The sequence below is a fragment of the Aythya ferina genome (assembly GCF_964211825.1).
Source record: "Aythya ferina genome assembly, chromosome: 5".
NCBI classification, from domain to species: Eukaryota; Metazoa; Chordata; class Aves; order Anseriformes; family Anatidae; genus Aythya; species Aythya ferina.
The window spans coordinates 17,196,403-17,210,253 of NC_140301.1; the positions used below are offsets into that span (position 1 = coordinate 17,196,403).

Below are 13,851 nucleotides of genomic sequence, written 5' to 3' on the forward strand. Positions count from 1 at the left end.
AATAATAACAAAACAGTCCTCAGAGCCAACCATGGAAAAAAAAAATCAGTGAGTACACTTCAAATTGTTTGTTCTCCTGGCAGATTAGGTCCACAGCACTGGAGTACTCAACCTCTTGGACCTTCAAAATCCTACTGGCAGGATTCCCCAAATTCTCAGCTCTGCATGCAGAATTTTGCTGCTGTCCATCACAACTATGCTGGTCCACAGACACCAGTTACTTCTGAAGACATGGCCAGGGAGCATAGGATCAGGTCAAGGGCAGGCAGTTCAGAACAGGCTTCCCCTCTTCCCAGGACAGAGGTGGGGACTTCTAGGTCCCAACCTGATCAGGTGGGTCCAGGGGACATGGGGCTGGTGGTGAAGGAGAAGCTTCTTGTGAAAATAAATGCAGGAGAGTCTCCTGGAGGAGTGGTTTACTAGCTGTTTCTACTCAGTTGAGCCTATCCTGAGCATAGACTTTCTGACAGTGATGGATCAGAAAAGGAAGTAATAAAAGCAAAATAATAATACTTTTTTTTTTTTTTTTAAATGAGGGGGCTGTTTTGGAAAGTTCCAGTATTTTGCTGTTTGATGAGTTCCACTAGGAAAAGAAAAATATGAGAGCCTTGAACTGTGGAAGAAGAAGCTGGAAAATCAGATAGCACTGGGGAGAAAGCACACAGATTTTATGCTTATCATCAGGCCACAGAAATAGAAATATTTGTCTATCTCTACTTTTCCTGTCTATTTTTTTCCCTCTGTTTTACACGGAAGTGTCCCATGCTTAACACTAGCATGGTGGCAGTATGCAAAGGGATGCAATCACATTCCACCATCTTGCATCCCTCTACTTCCTCTTACTCTCCATCTCAGGAGCCTAGATAGCTAAGAATTCACAGATATAAACTCTGAAGAGCCAAATTAAGGACACCTCATTACCAAGGAGTCATGATCTCCCCATTTGGTCTGATTTGGGGGTCACTGTCCTTCAAACCTTAGTGGAAGACTTTTACCTCAAGGGGCACTGTGAATATTGAGTTGCTTTTACATCTCAACTGCTCTCCCTGAGATGACTTTTGTCAGTTTGGTTGTTTGGTTTAGTGGTGATGTTTTTAAATTGAAGCCTCTGTGCCCAGAAGGCATATAAAACAAGAGGCTTTTAAAAGCCAGAGGATAAATAAAACACAACCTTGAATAAACAACAGGCTTTTGTCCTTATTTCCTTCCATTCCTTAATGGATGCTGATAAACTATCTGAAATTCGCAGTGTATTAATGCCACAATGACAGTAATAGGAAACCCACAACCTCACAATAGCAATGATTTGACCAAATCATTAGCTTTTAGACAAGCAATTGTTTCATTCAAGATGTTTTGTAGGCTATCGTGGTCTTTCCAGGCTGCCCATTTCTCTGCCCCATCACAGACTGTTTCAGCGGCATAGATTTATCAAAGAAAACTGTTAGACCCCCTCTGGGCTAACACATTTTGTAGAAAAAAAATATCTTGTTTGATCAGGTAAGCACTTGTATATCATGCTTCATTACCAATTTTATACTAACGACACAGTTAGTAAATAATACTACTTATTGTCTGGATCCAAACATTTCTTGCTATATATATGACTGGTTAGCAGAAGTACTTTAGTTTATGTCACATTTTTTTGCTATGTAGTGCTCCAAAAAAGTAAAGAAGTACTGTTTTCAGGACCCAGGAGCATACTTCTGTGAAAAGAAGAGAACTGGAGGAGCGTGCCCAGGAGACTTCATCCATGCTTAACACAGAACACCATGTCACGCACAGGCTGTGCCATTGCTCCTGTCAGCAAGCACTTCAGGTCTGACTGCTCTGACTGACTGCTCCCTGCTTTCTGACTGAGGTGGGACCAGGAGCTCTCAGCACGGGCTGAGCTGAGACCCTCACCCAGCAGCAGAGGTGATGACAACCATATGAACGACAGCAGTGCCATCAAGGTCCATATTTCCCTAGAGACACTCTGTGATTGTCCCAGCACATCCCAAACACTGGCAGATATCCCTATTGCACTATGACTGCCTGCTATGCCCGTTTCATTCTACCTGTCCTGCACTGGTATCTGTAAACATCACAACAGCTCCACTTCTGTCTGTTCTCCTCTACAGTTACTTTCACTGTGATGAGCTTTTTTTTTTTTTTTTTTTTTAATTATTATTTCTGGTCAATGAATGCTTACATTGGCCCATCTTGTAAGATAATGTTTAATTCCTCCCTTCACCCAGCTTTGTTTATTTATATATTTATATTTGTTATTCATGGCAGAAGCCTGGGAATTGCTTCATGAAGGAGATGCGAATCTCTTATCTGCATTTCTGTCCCTCTCTTTTTGATTATAACTCAATCTGGATGAGGATAGAAACTTCCCCTTGCCTGAGAACAGGTACAGACCTGTGCAGAATCAACCATGGTGCTTTCAGTTTCTGTGTCCCAGGTGCAAGGCCTGTTGTGCCAGCAGAGCATGGCTCCAGACCAACACATAAGCTGCTAATGCTAAATAAATGCCAAAACCTGCACTTTAACTCCAGAAGAAGAGAACAATAACCATTCCAACAGAAGCTTCTTCCAGTATCTCATTGGCACTGTAACCAGCAAGGTGTCATTTTCCATATCTGCCCTTTGTGCCTTCCATGCTGCAGCTGCCACTGTCCTACCCAGCCCCTCCTTTGGCAGCATAGGGATTTTGATGTCAGTGAAAATCACGCACATCCATTAGGGGCCTAAAACTCAAACGCAGCAGGGACATTCCCTGGGAGATGTTCAGACAACTCCCTTTTCTTTCTGCTAATTTTTTTCCCGGCACGTCAGTTCTGTGGGGACTGGAGCCCATGTCCAGGATTTCTACTTCCCTCAGCTATGATCTGAGTCCGTTTTCCCCATTTGTGCTCTAGACTGCATATCAAGGGCAAGTCAAAACAGACTGAACACCCACCCAAACTTTTGTTTTGAGAACATTCCCAGGGCAAGTCACACCCAAATCATTTTTCTTTCTGAAAGTCTCTAAACAAAACAGGCTATGCTTGATAACATAAACACACACACATAGACACAGCACTGAACATGGCCTGAAATAGGCAGCAAGCAAAACACATTTACAGAAAAATACAACTTTGGGCAAGTCTAGACACAGGCTGCATTTGTTTTGCATGTCTATACACTTAATGTTTATTGCTTGGCAATGGGCTACGTAATAGAAAAATTCTTTATTCTCCATATTGATCCGTTCACTTTTCCTTATTTCAGGCCACGTACAACTTTCACCAAAAGGAGGTGATAATTTTCACAGTCTGATTTACTTTTGCTTTAGAAATCACCAAAACATTAAAACAGGCCAATTCACACACACACCAAAAACAAATCAAAACAAAACAACAGCAACAAAAAATAAGACATTTCACGCAAAATGACCATACGTACACCCAGGAATGGAACTTGAGAATTCAGAGACAAGCAAAAAGCATAATAATAACTTGTTACGAGAGCAACAGATGAGCATCGTACTAAATAGCAGTAATATTTATCCACCTGTTGGCATTTTTTTGAAAAATTCTTTTCTCACATGGCAAGAAAGTCGACACCAAACCTTACATAATCAGAAACTCAGTCTCTGAGCACCCATATGAGAATCAGGCAGGATATGGATTCAAAAAGGAAGATAGTGCAGGTTTATTGAAGATTTTCCAAAATAAAAAGGAAAAGATCTCAGTTTCTGTATATGTAAGAGAGGCTGAAACAAAGATATCTGTAATCTAAAATAAATGTATATTTCAATCATGAAAGCAAATTAAAGTTGGATAAAGATTAAACAGTTGAAATGCTGAGAATGATACCTCAAGCATCAGGAATCTTTCACCATCTGTTGCTTTCTGAATTTTCCCCAGCTTTCCCTAAAAAAAGAAGCAGTAGGCTTAGAAAAGAGGTTTTTCTTGTGTGCTGGGGACACACTCAGAACCAAAAGTCATGAGTCTGGCCTCCCCCCAGTCCCGTATCTTTTCTCTTTGCTCCCTGCAAGCGTGCTGGACGCTGCAGTGTGCCCTCAGTTCATCCCTGGGAGCTGATGGCCCACAGCATGGCATGGGATCAGGTTGTTGACAAGCAAGTCTGGCTGCGTTTTGATAAATTCTCTCAGTTATAATGATTTGGAGAAAAATATTGTTCGTGGGTTACATAAACAATTTTAATTGGCTCAGGAGCCCAAAATGTGCTTTTTTTGTTTGGCTGCCAAGGTTGCTTTCTCGCTTGCTAATTATGTTTCGCTTTAGCTTTCAGCAAAAACAGGAAATAAAGCATCCATTACTCAAATGACAACTTTTCAACAAGCCGACATTTCAACATCCATTGTGTAATTTCCGATCTAGAGCCAGCTAGGAACTAAGTGCCTTTAGAAATCTATATCCTCTCTTACAAGGGCCTTATTGGCCTCATGTGCTACTAAATAGTAGGGCATGATATTTTTGCTTCTGAAACACAGTCCAAAAACCTACCCTAAGAGGCCACCACAGCGTTATGTCTTATAATTTCTTCTGTTTTGAAGGTCTTGCCTGGCTCCTTCTGCTGCCATGGCCTCTACAGGGCCCTCAGTCTGTCTGGATTATCCAAGTCCTGCTCCTTGTCACAAGCTTCTGCAGACAAGCTGCTGCCCCCTGCCTAAAGAACCCCTTTTGTAGCTGAGTGCACCTGCAGCAGCAACCATATCTCCCCAGCTTTGTCCTCCCCTCAAAAACACCCATCAGCCATCCAGCTGTCAGTCAGCTATGACACCCAGTTGGCCTCACTGAGGCAAAATGGTGGTGGAGGCAGGGAAACAAGCTCACATTTATCCCCAAGTTGGACAGGGAAGCAATGTAATTTTTTCCTGGAACAGAAGTGCAGCCACTCCTCTGGAGCAGGCCTCTGGTAAGGGAGAACTAGGCCTCAGCAATGCAGATGCAGGCCCCTGGCAATGAGGCGGCTGATGCAAACCTTGCTCACATAGTGTGGCAACTCCCTAGATTTATATACCAAGCCCACAATTTTCTGAAGACCCCTTTTCTATATTTTCACTTAGGTTACTGAAACTACCAACCTCTGTAACACAACATTTCATGAGCTCTGCAGGACATCTTGAGAGCCTTTTTGCTTTCCCTCACAGGCTGTCTGGTAGCTGCCTCTGACTGACTGCTGTATTCATGGCACCTCTTTTCCTCTCTCCCATATGCAATATCAGGTTTCTTCTTACAAAAAAAGACAGCTGATAGCTCAAATTTGTAAAAGCAGTAGGTGTATACCCCACATAAAACTTCATCTACTGCTAGTGCAGAAGCTAAACATGGAGGGAGCCAAGAACGTTGAGCCATGTGTCAGACAGCCATTGGTTCTCTTCAATTATCAAACTAGTTCATTGTCTTCATAGTTGTATTCAAATCAGCTCTTCATGTTCTCAAGGGAAGTTTAATAAAAAAAGTGTTCACAGCTTGAAGGAGAAGATGATCATCCAGGCCAGTGGACATGTACACCTGACAAACAAAGTGTCTTCAAAATTGTGTTTACAGATGCAGTTTTTCTTCTGCAAACTCTCTGACATAAACATTGCGGATATACCTAAGATGTCTGAAAATCACACTGGCAAGGCTCCAGAAACAAGAAAATACAATCTTTCTTCTATTATATGAAAATATGATGGTCCCAAACTACAGAATCAGCAGAACTGGGTTTGAGCTGAGGACTGTACATATTATTTTATTTTTTTTTACATCTATGTTTCTTTAGTCCTGATATTGATTTTAAGCTCTGATGTGTTTTTGTGTTGTTTTTTGTTGTTGTTGTTGTTGTTTTGTTTGTTTGTTTTGTTTTGTTTTTAACAAGTCTTTGTTAGATTGTTTTCTTCCCTGAAGTGCCCTGCCTTTTGTGGTTTCAAAACACACTATCATAACCACCTAGAGTAGCTGCTATGTACCATTTTCCAGTTTAGGTTTGGAGAAAAAGCTCTTATTCCTTTTGTTCAGCCAGCTGAGCTGTAGTTGGCAAGGCAAGCAATAGGTATATGCCACATTGGAGGGGTGAATGAGGATGCCCTTTAAATTACCTATAAAGCCCTTTGATTCAAACTGCTGATGTTGCCATAGGCAATTTGCTAAGCGTATTGATCATCTTCTGTTTAAATTAAAGTTTGATGTCCTGGAACAGGCTATTCAGCACAGAGAGCTAATAGGATGGGATGAGATACAGGGAGTGAGAGAAACACATGCACACAGGGGAAATGGATTGTGGTCACAGGGAAAAGAAAAAAAAAAAAAAAAAAAAAGAGAGAGAGAGAGAAAGGTTATGTACTGAATAGGTTCCGTGGGTCAGTTAGCAATAAATATTATGGTGATAAAAGAGTCCAGCACGAATATTGAAAGAAGGTGTTGTTTTTTGATGTTGTTGTTTGTTTGTTTGTTTGTTTTTCTGTGTAATTAAAATAAAATGTACAGCTTGTTAGAAACCTAAAATTTCAGAGAAAGAAGATGAAAAAGAAATTGTATGCACACATTGATAATATTTCTTAACAAGCTTAATGATTTCTGCCAGAAATTCAAGTTCTTCCCAATACTGGGCAAGCTGAGTTGTATGTGAGACATATCATCACTAAGCCAATGCAAGCAGAAACTGATAGGCTTCAGTTAAATGTCGGCCAAGAGGGGGATAAACTTAGAAGAGGTTGTCCCTAATAGCACTGCTCTGGCTATGTGTATGTCTACCCATCTCTCAGTCAATCATGCAGTCATTCAAGCTCAAAGAAACTTAAAGCTTTAGAATAAAGAAAATGAGGTTTTCATAAAGAATGAAATCTACTTTGCTGGAGCCATACCCAGCAGGACTGAAGTGTGTTTTTTTTTTCCTTGAAGTATACAAAGGGGAAAAAGACACAGAGAACGAAGACAGTGAGTTTTTAAACTGGATTTTATTTGTCAATGAAACATATTTATTGCATAAGAAATCCAGGCAAGTAAAGCAAAATACACATGTGAACTTGTCAGATAGCTATAGCATTATGGGTTTTGCTCAACTCAGCATCAAGTTAGTTATGAAAGCAAACAGAAACTGGGTAGACAGAAGTCTAAGATAGAAGATTGAACTAGAAAAGATCTTCAGAAAATGATGAGAAGAAGAGACTTCTCCTTAGTGATTAATTAGCTCAGGGTTTCTGGGGCTTGTTCTTAAAGTATGAATGCAAATCACTTTGCAGAGGAGTAGCAAGAAGCTCTTACAAAACTCATGGATCCATTTGTCTCTGAGTTTTGGATTAGATATTTGAGATTTAAGAGGATTCTAGATCATGGGACTATGGTGTGGACCATCTTCAAGCATTAGCAAGTTCATGTCAAAAATGTTAACAGTATCTACTGATACTACTCTCTCCTTTGGGGGCAACTAGGAACAGCTATGCCAGTGGGATTTCATAGTCTCAGACTCGTGATCTTCCCTGAGTTAATGGCAGGTGTCTGAGGCACTATAAACATGGCTCCAGGCTCAGAAACAGGGAATCCAAAACATCATTAAAGAGACAGAAAACCACCACTGCAATATTGGCTACAGGCTCTAGTTTTCACCAATGATCTTTGGGAAGCAGAAACTAGAAAGAAAAATAGCAAAGCTGGACAGTATCTACACTGTCTACAACAACAAATCCAGAGGCCTCTATAATTAAATGATGACAGTGCTAAGATAACCAGAAGTAGAAAGCTTTCTTTTTTTCAAATCACCTTTTATATCCAGGTATATCGAGAAAATACCATATTTTTGGTTGGTTGGTTGGTTTTCATTTTTTACCCAATCAGACCCCTGGGAAACACAGTTTTTAAGCTGTATGCAGGTTTAATGGAACACTGCCTGTTGTGTTACCTAAGTTCCTGAAATATGGAGTACTGAGATGGAAAGATGAAAATGAAGTCAATAGGTAGAAAACAGATTTCTAGTCCATACTGGTGGCTTTTCTAATTTATAGTCAGGCCTTCATAAGTACTCAAGTGCATAAGAATATGAAAGGCATAATGAGTGCTCAAATTCTCTGTCTATTCATATATGAATATAGAAATTAGGTAATTCAAAACTGGGGCAATTATGCCTGGTATATGCAAATAAGTATGGCCAGGATTCTGTTCATTCACTGCGAGGCAGGTCACAGTTCTGCTGCAAGAATAAATGGTGAGCCAGTAGCTTTTGTAAACCTCTTATTTCACTGTAATGATATGAGAATAACTGTGCTGCAATGAATGTTTCCATTTGCAGAGAGGAAAAAGTGCTTACCTGAAGAAATCTTTCCAAATATATGACAAGTCATCAAAATTAAAATATAGAGTCATACAGGGCCAGTTTATAGGAATTTATTATTCAAAACCAATACTAAAATTACCCAAGTACCTAATTTTAATATTTCCTCAACAAAAATTAATTTATAGCAAAAAAAAAAAAATTAAAAGCTGTGATTAAAACTATATGTCTCAAAACTATTTAAATTGTTTCAATATATCCCAACAATTTTATTTAAAAGCTTTTTGAGATCTACACTTTTGTTCCAACTCAAGCTGAGAAAACAATTCAAACTTTCTAATAACCTTGTTGCACAAGACAACAATTGCCCTTATATTAATGAAACATATGCACTCGCGTAAGGAATGCCAGGATGAATTACATATTTGAGTTACCCAGGATGCAACTGAGAGCGCAATTAAACTCACTTTAAACTCAGAAAATGTGAAATCAGTCTTTGCATAGACAGCAAAACACTGTCACTCATGTCCACAGACCAGTTAAGCAGGGACCACTAGCAGAAGAGCTGTTTGGGAAGTCTTTCTAAACCAGGATTTCTCTCTAAGCCAAAGCAAAAACACACTGGTAGGGCAGGGAATGTACAATGTGTTTCTGTGGATTGAGGGGTTTTATTACTTACCCAAGAGGCACGACAGCAGCTACTCCTAAGCTTATGAGTATAAGCCAGGACTGTATGAAGATAGAGTGAATTTTGCCCAAGCTGACTAGGAAGTAATTTGATAACCCCCAAAGCTTATTAAAGCTGAAATAGTCTTGGTAAATGGTGGCTCTGTGACATGTGTACTAGCACAATCTCCTCAAGATAAACTGACTGCCAGTGTTGATTTTGGTAGGAAATTGTCAGACGCTCTCCCTTTTCTCCAATTTTGCAGTAAAAAGTAAATATGTGAGCCAATGATTCCTTTAAAAAAGAAGGACTTGCAAGATACAGACCTAGCTCAGAGCCATCAAAGAATTCAGGCAGTTTTTGGTAGTGGATGAGCCCACCCACTTGGCATCAATTACAGCACACCTCCACAGCTTTAGCTTGCTGTTGGGGTGAAGATCTTGTTCCTCTGTGCTAAACGCCACTGAGGGGACCTGTAGACTTGGACTTGCCTCGTGCATGCACTGGAAATGAAACCCTCAAGCTACACATCTATGCTCAGCTCCAAAGCTTCCCACAGGAAAATAGAAAATAAAGGTAATTACTGCTTCTGCAGAGAGCTGAGTAATAAGGCTGGCTTTGGAACCTGGCTGCATATTCACGTCTCAAAAGAATATTTAAGAATTTCTGGATAACTTTCAACTGGAGAGGAATTAGTCCTGACGAGGCAGTCAAGACACTGTATTCAGTGGTATTTATTTGCAAAGATAATCCTATTTTGCCCCAACTATTGGCAGGGCCTGATGTTTTGAATACAAGTGGAAAGAATTGTGATTCAGTTTCATCAGTGCAGAGCTTTTGCTGCACTTATCTGCTCCCCTTTTCATCTGGGGGAGGTCATCTTTACTGTAGTCATTCCACTTCAGGATCAGACTGTGGCCCCTCTACGTCCTTCTGGGCTGAGGAAGGAAGAAACCCTTGGGAGAAAAGACAGGACTTGCAGCAACAGCAACATGCTCTGCTGTCCTTCACTTAAAATGGTGAAGCTAAGAGGCAGGGGGTTACCAGAGCATAAAAGGAAAGCAGAGTGGAAATAAGCAGCCCGAGCTGCTGGCTACCACAGCGCATGAAGTAGTGCAATGCTGGTACCCAGCAAGCCATGGTGCCCAGGAAGAGCTATCGCAGGAAGCCATCTGTACCGGGCAGCCGACAGAGGCACCCCACGCCGCAGGGGGCTGCAGGAAGGCAGCTCCGCAGGAAGTCAGGCCAGGCCAGCTGCCTCTGCAAACATTTGTTTCTCTCCCTGACAGCTTTCTCCTTGACGCTCTCCATAAATGACACCAGGAAGGAAGCGAGTTGTCAATTGAAAATCGTCACCTATTATTAGTCGTGGAATGCTTTAGTTCAGAAACTGATGCATAACAGATTTGCATTTATTTCCTGTAGGCGTAGTTAACAGGAAATCTATTTGAAATAGAAATAATTAGAAAAACACAGTGTGCCCCTTTCTTGAGAAGAGTCACTTTTGCCTGCCCAGAAATTTGTGCTTGGTGTTCTGGTGCACTCTCAAAACACAAGAGGGTTAAGAGGAAGGATGAAGAGAACAGGTAAAAAAATGGTTAGTGGACAAAGTCTGCTAAAAACTTTAAATAAGTCATGAAAAATCAATGCTGCAGAGTGCACCTGTAGAATCTCGGTAAAGAGCCTCCTAAGAAAGCAAAGCCAACTCCTCCTCCCAAATTAAGATTATGCACTTTTAAAATGGCTAAATAATGAATGATGTCTGCTAATTCTACAAGAACCATGGGACAGTGGAAGAAAATGCAGATAATTATGTTGAGATTGCAAACTATCATACTGTTCATAATTGTCATTGAAATACTAGGGGATTTATCCCATTTGGGAAATATTCTTCCTCTGCTCAGGCCACTGGGTATGCAAGCATTATATTTTCTATGAAGTAAAATTACCATAAGACCTTTAGAATATTCCCTGTGTTGATATTACACACTTTGGCTGGCTCAGCCACGTCAGGCAGAGGTGTAAGGAGACGTGCTTCCTGATCAACACAGCAGCACTGGCAAAAAGCTCCTAGCACAGAATAATTTATACCAGCAAAACTGCATTTTTGCCAACATAGTGTGTTTCATCTGAGTAAGGCTGGAATAAACTCTTCCAGCAGAAGCTTAAGGTTTAAACTACAGCTACAAAATCACGCATTTTGCTGCTATGGTATAATAGCATAGGCAAACTATTCCCCATTTAGGCCTGTCCCAAGTTTCCTACTCAGCAGGTAGTAAAGAAAACAGGAAACCAGACATCAGGAAGGCAGTAAAGAAACCTCTGAGTCTAAAGGGGAATCTTCAGAAGCAGCGATCTCCCCAGCAAACAGAAACAGTCGGTGCCTTCCTGCCAAGCTGCTGCCCTGCGACAGCACTGACAGCCCATGCAGGCTGCAGGATAACCAAGCTGCAGAAGGGGGAGAAATTGTGAAATAAGCTCAATCGGCGCTGAAATGAGGAAGGAAACGCTAAATGCTAAATGATTTAATTTTCTAAGTTCACTTTGTTCCTTACAGATAGACCTAGAATCGGAGCTGATTACAGTGCCTTGTTTTGATTAACAGAGAGAGGGGGAGCGAGATCTAAGGCAGAGACATCTCTGTCAGTTTCAAAGAGTTCCTATATTGTATTTCATTTTCATAGTGGGGTCAGGAATTCAAAAGACGTTTATCTTTCATGCTTTATAGCTAAAAAGTGATTCTCAATGATGCTAGTTTAAATCTAGCCAACTCTACTGACCTTACATTTCATATACTTCAGTGGAATTACTCCAGATTTACACCAGTGTAAGTAGGTACACTTTATTGGATGCTAAATGAATAAACAAGCTTTAAGTAGTCTATACATGCTAGTTCGACGTCTTTGGGAGTAGGACAGGATTTATAGGTGATAAATGATTTCAGTTGTGTTTTAGCTCTACATACTCCATCAGCCAGGATTACCGTGTAATGCAGCCAGAATTCAGAAGTTAATGGGCCAAATGCAGTCCCAGATGCACCCTGGGATGCTGTTGAGATCTGGGTCCCCCAGACCATCACTCCTTCTGCAGCGCCTGACAAATCCGAGCACCTCTGTAGTGCTGCTGGAGATTAAAGCAACATTTCTTTTGTACTACCCAGTAATCTTTATGCCTGGTGGTAAAGTTAATGTACGGGATTGTCATTCAACTCATTTCACAGAGGCTGCCAAAGAGCCTTCAGAGCACAATGATGTCCTGTTACTACCAGCCTAGAGCAGATCTGAGCCAGCGATCTGGAGGTACAAGAATTACACACCCATTTGTTTCTCGGCTTCAGAGAAGCTGCAGTGTGGAAAGCAATTGCTGAAGAGCAAATGCAATCACTCTCACTTCCAAATGAATCATTAAAAAGCATCTATGATTCCTGATGCCCAGTCCTGTCATAACTACTAGAAAGCACCTCCACGCCCTGACGTCTCTAATTCTCAGGAACTGCAACTCTCTTGAGGCTTAGTAAAAAGGGAAACAGGGGAGAAATGTGTATTAGACAGTTCTGTCCATAGTGAGTGTGTTCGTTTTAATAAGGAATGGAGACAGGCTTACAGAGCCTATTAGTTGTTCCACATACACATTCATTGGGAAGGGGAATTAGTTTCTGGCTAGCACACAGCCACTGGGTGATACAAAGGAAAGACTCCTTTAATCTTCTGCGGCAGTATAGCTGTGTCCAGGCTTGTCAGAAGCTGCAGGAGGAGTGATGGCCCTGTCGCTGACAGCCTTCTAATTGGGTAGCAGAGGGGGCCGGGGGAAAGCAGCTATAAAGGATGTGTTTGTGCCAACAAGTGTGGCTGACATAAAGAGAGATCTGCGGAGGAATGGAGGGGGAGAGTGCGGTGGTACTGCAGTGCTGGATGCTGTCCTAGCCTAGCAGGGCTCGTGCTTCGCAGCCAGCAGTTTGATAGCGCTGAGGTTACCAGCAGCTGGTGGAGAGCCACGGCAGAGAAGAAGAAGTTTGGCAGGAGTCAGAAGCAATCAGAGCTGGATGGCCCGGCTGCTCTGCAATAAAGGGGTCTCTGCATCCTGGCAGCAGGACTCGTGCTCACAAATTGGCTAGAAGATGGGAGACACAGGAGCTGCAAAGACTGGAAAGCATATACACACCACGGCTTTGCGCACTGGTGGTCCAGTTCTCTCACAGCAACCAGAAGCCTACAGCCACCAGGACCGCACGCTTTGGCTGCTGCTTCTCCAAAGGCACTGTGAAGCTGAGGCAGAACTGTCAGAAACTTCGCACCGGAAAACACAGGCAGCTTTCTAACACTGCTTTCACTTAAATATTGACAGGAGATGCCAAATAATTCCGCTTTGAAACCTCGATGAAACTTGTCTGAGCTAACAAGTCAGCTGAGGCTGGCTGACACGCATGCGATGCACACACCGTAACAACACATATGTGTAACTCTGCTCAGCTAGCTCTAGAACTGAGTAAATGGGAATGGGGAATTGAAACCACAGTTTAATCTGAAAATGTACAGACCCTATGGTTGTGGAATTAAATGCCTGATCTAAATATAAATAAAGGCTGAAGAACTCACTGCCCAAAATACCTAGAGGCAGAAGTGTAGCATGGGCAGGGTGAGGTGGGCAGCCTGTCCCAGCTGGAGTGTCTGGACAGAGGACAAAATGCAGACAATCATGCCCAGGCTCTGCCATTTTTCCTGCAGACCAGGAAGAGAAGCTTCATGGGGATAATTTGGGTAGGTGACATCAGCAAAGTAGTACAAAGGTCCCAAATGGGGTTAAGAAAGTAGAAGGGAAAGCTCTGGGGAAGAGTGCACTCAAGAGCAAAATGTTTATTGTTCTTCTTCTGGGCTTATTTCCAAACTGAGAGCGACCTTCACCGTGCTTCCTGCATCTCCCAGCCGGCCAGCAGGAGG

The 13,851-nt window shown here is 41.8% G+C and overlaps 1 protein-coding gene and 1 long non-coding RNA gene across 3 annotated transcripts in view; one reads left to right on the forward strand and one right to left on the reverse strand.

The window, feature by feature from the left end:
- The window catches only part of LOC311438118, a 27,911-nt gene extending 22,356 nt beyond the window's left edge, over positions 1 to 5,555 (reverse strand). The window contains exons 1-2 of the long non-coding RNA XR_014693932.1: positions 4,500 to 5,555; positions 3,846 to 3,902 (exon numbers count right to left, since the gene is read on the reverse strand). This is a non-coding gene — a long non-coding RNA (uncharacterized lncRNA). The remainder of the gene's footprint in view (positions 1 to 3,845; positions 3,903 to 4,499) is intronic.
- LOC311438113 (uncharacterized protein) overlaps positions 1 to 6,485 on the forward strand; it is a 16,546-nt gene extending 10,061 nt beyond the window's left edge. Inside the window, exons 3-4 of one of the 2 annotated variants that reach the window (XR_014693925.1) lie at positions 1,690 to 1,955; positions 5,547 to 6,485. The gene's annotated coding sequence lies outside the window, so the exon portion shown is untranslated. The remainder of the gene's footprint in view (positions 1 to 1,689; positions 1,956 to 5,546) is intronic. The other variant, XR_014693926.1, reaches the window with a different exon arrangement.
- Positions 6,486 to 13,851: the final 7,366 nt, after the last annotated feature.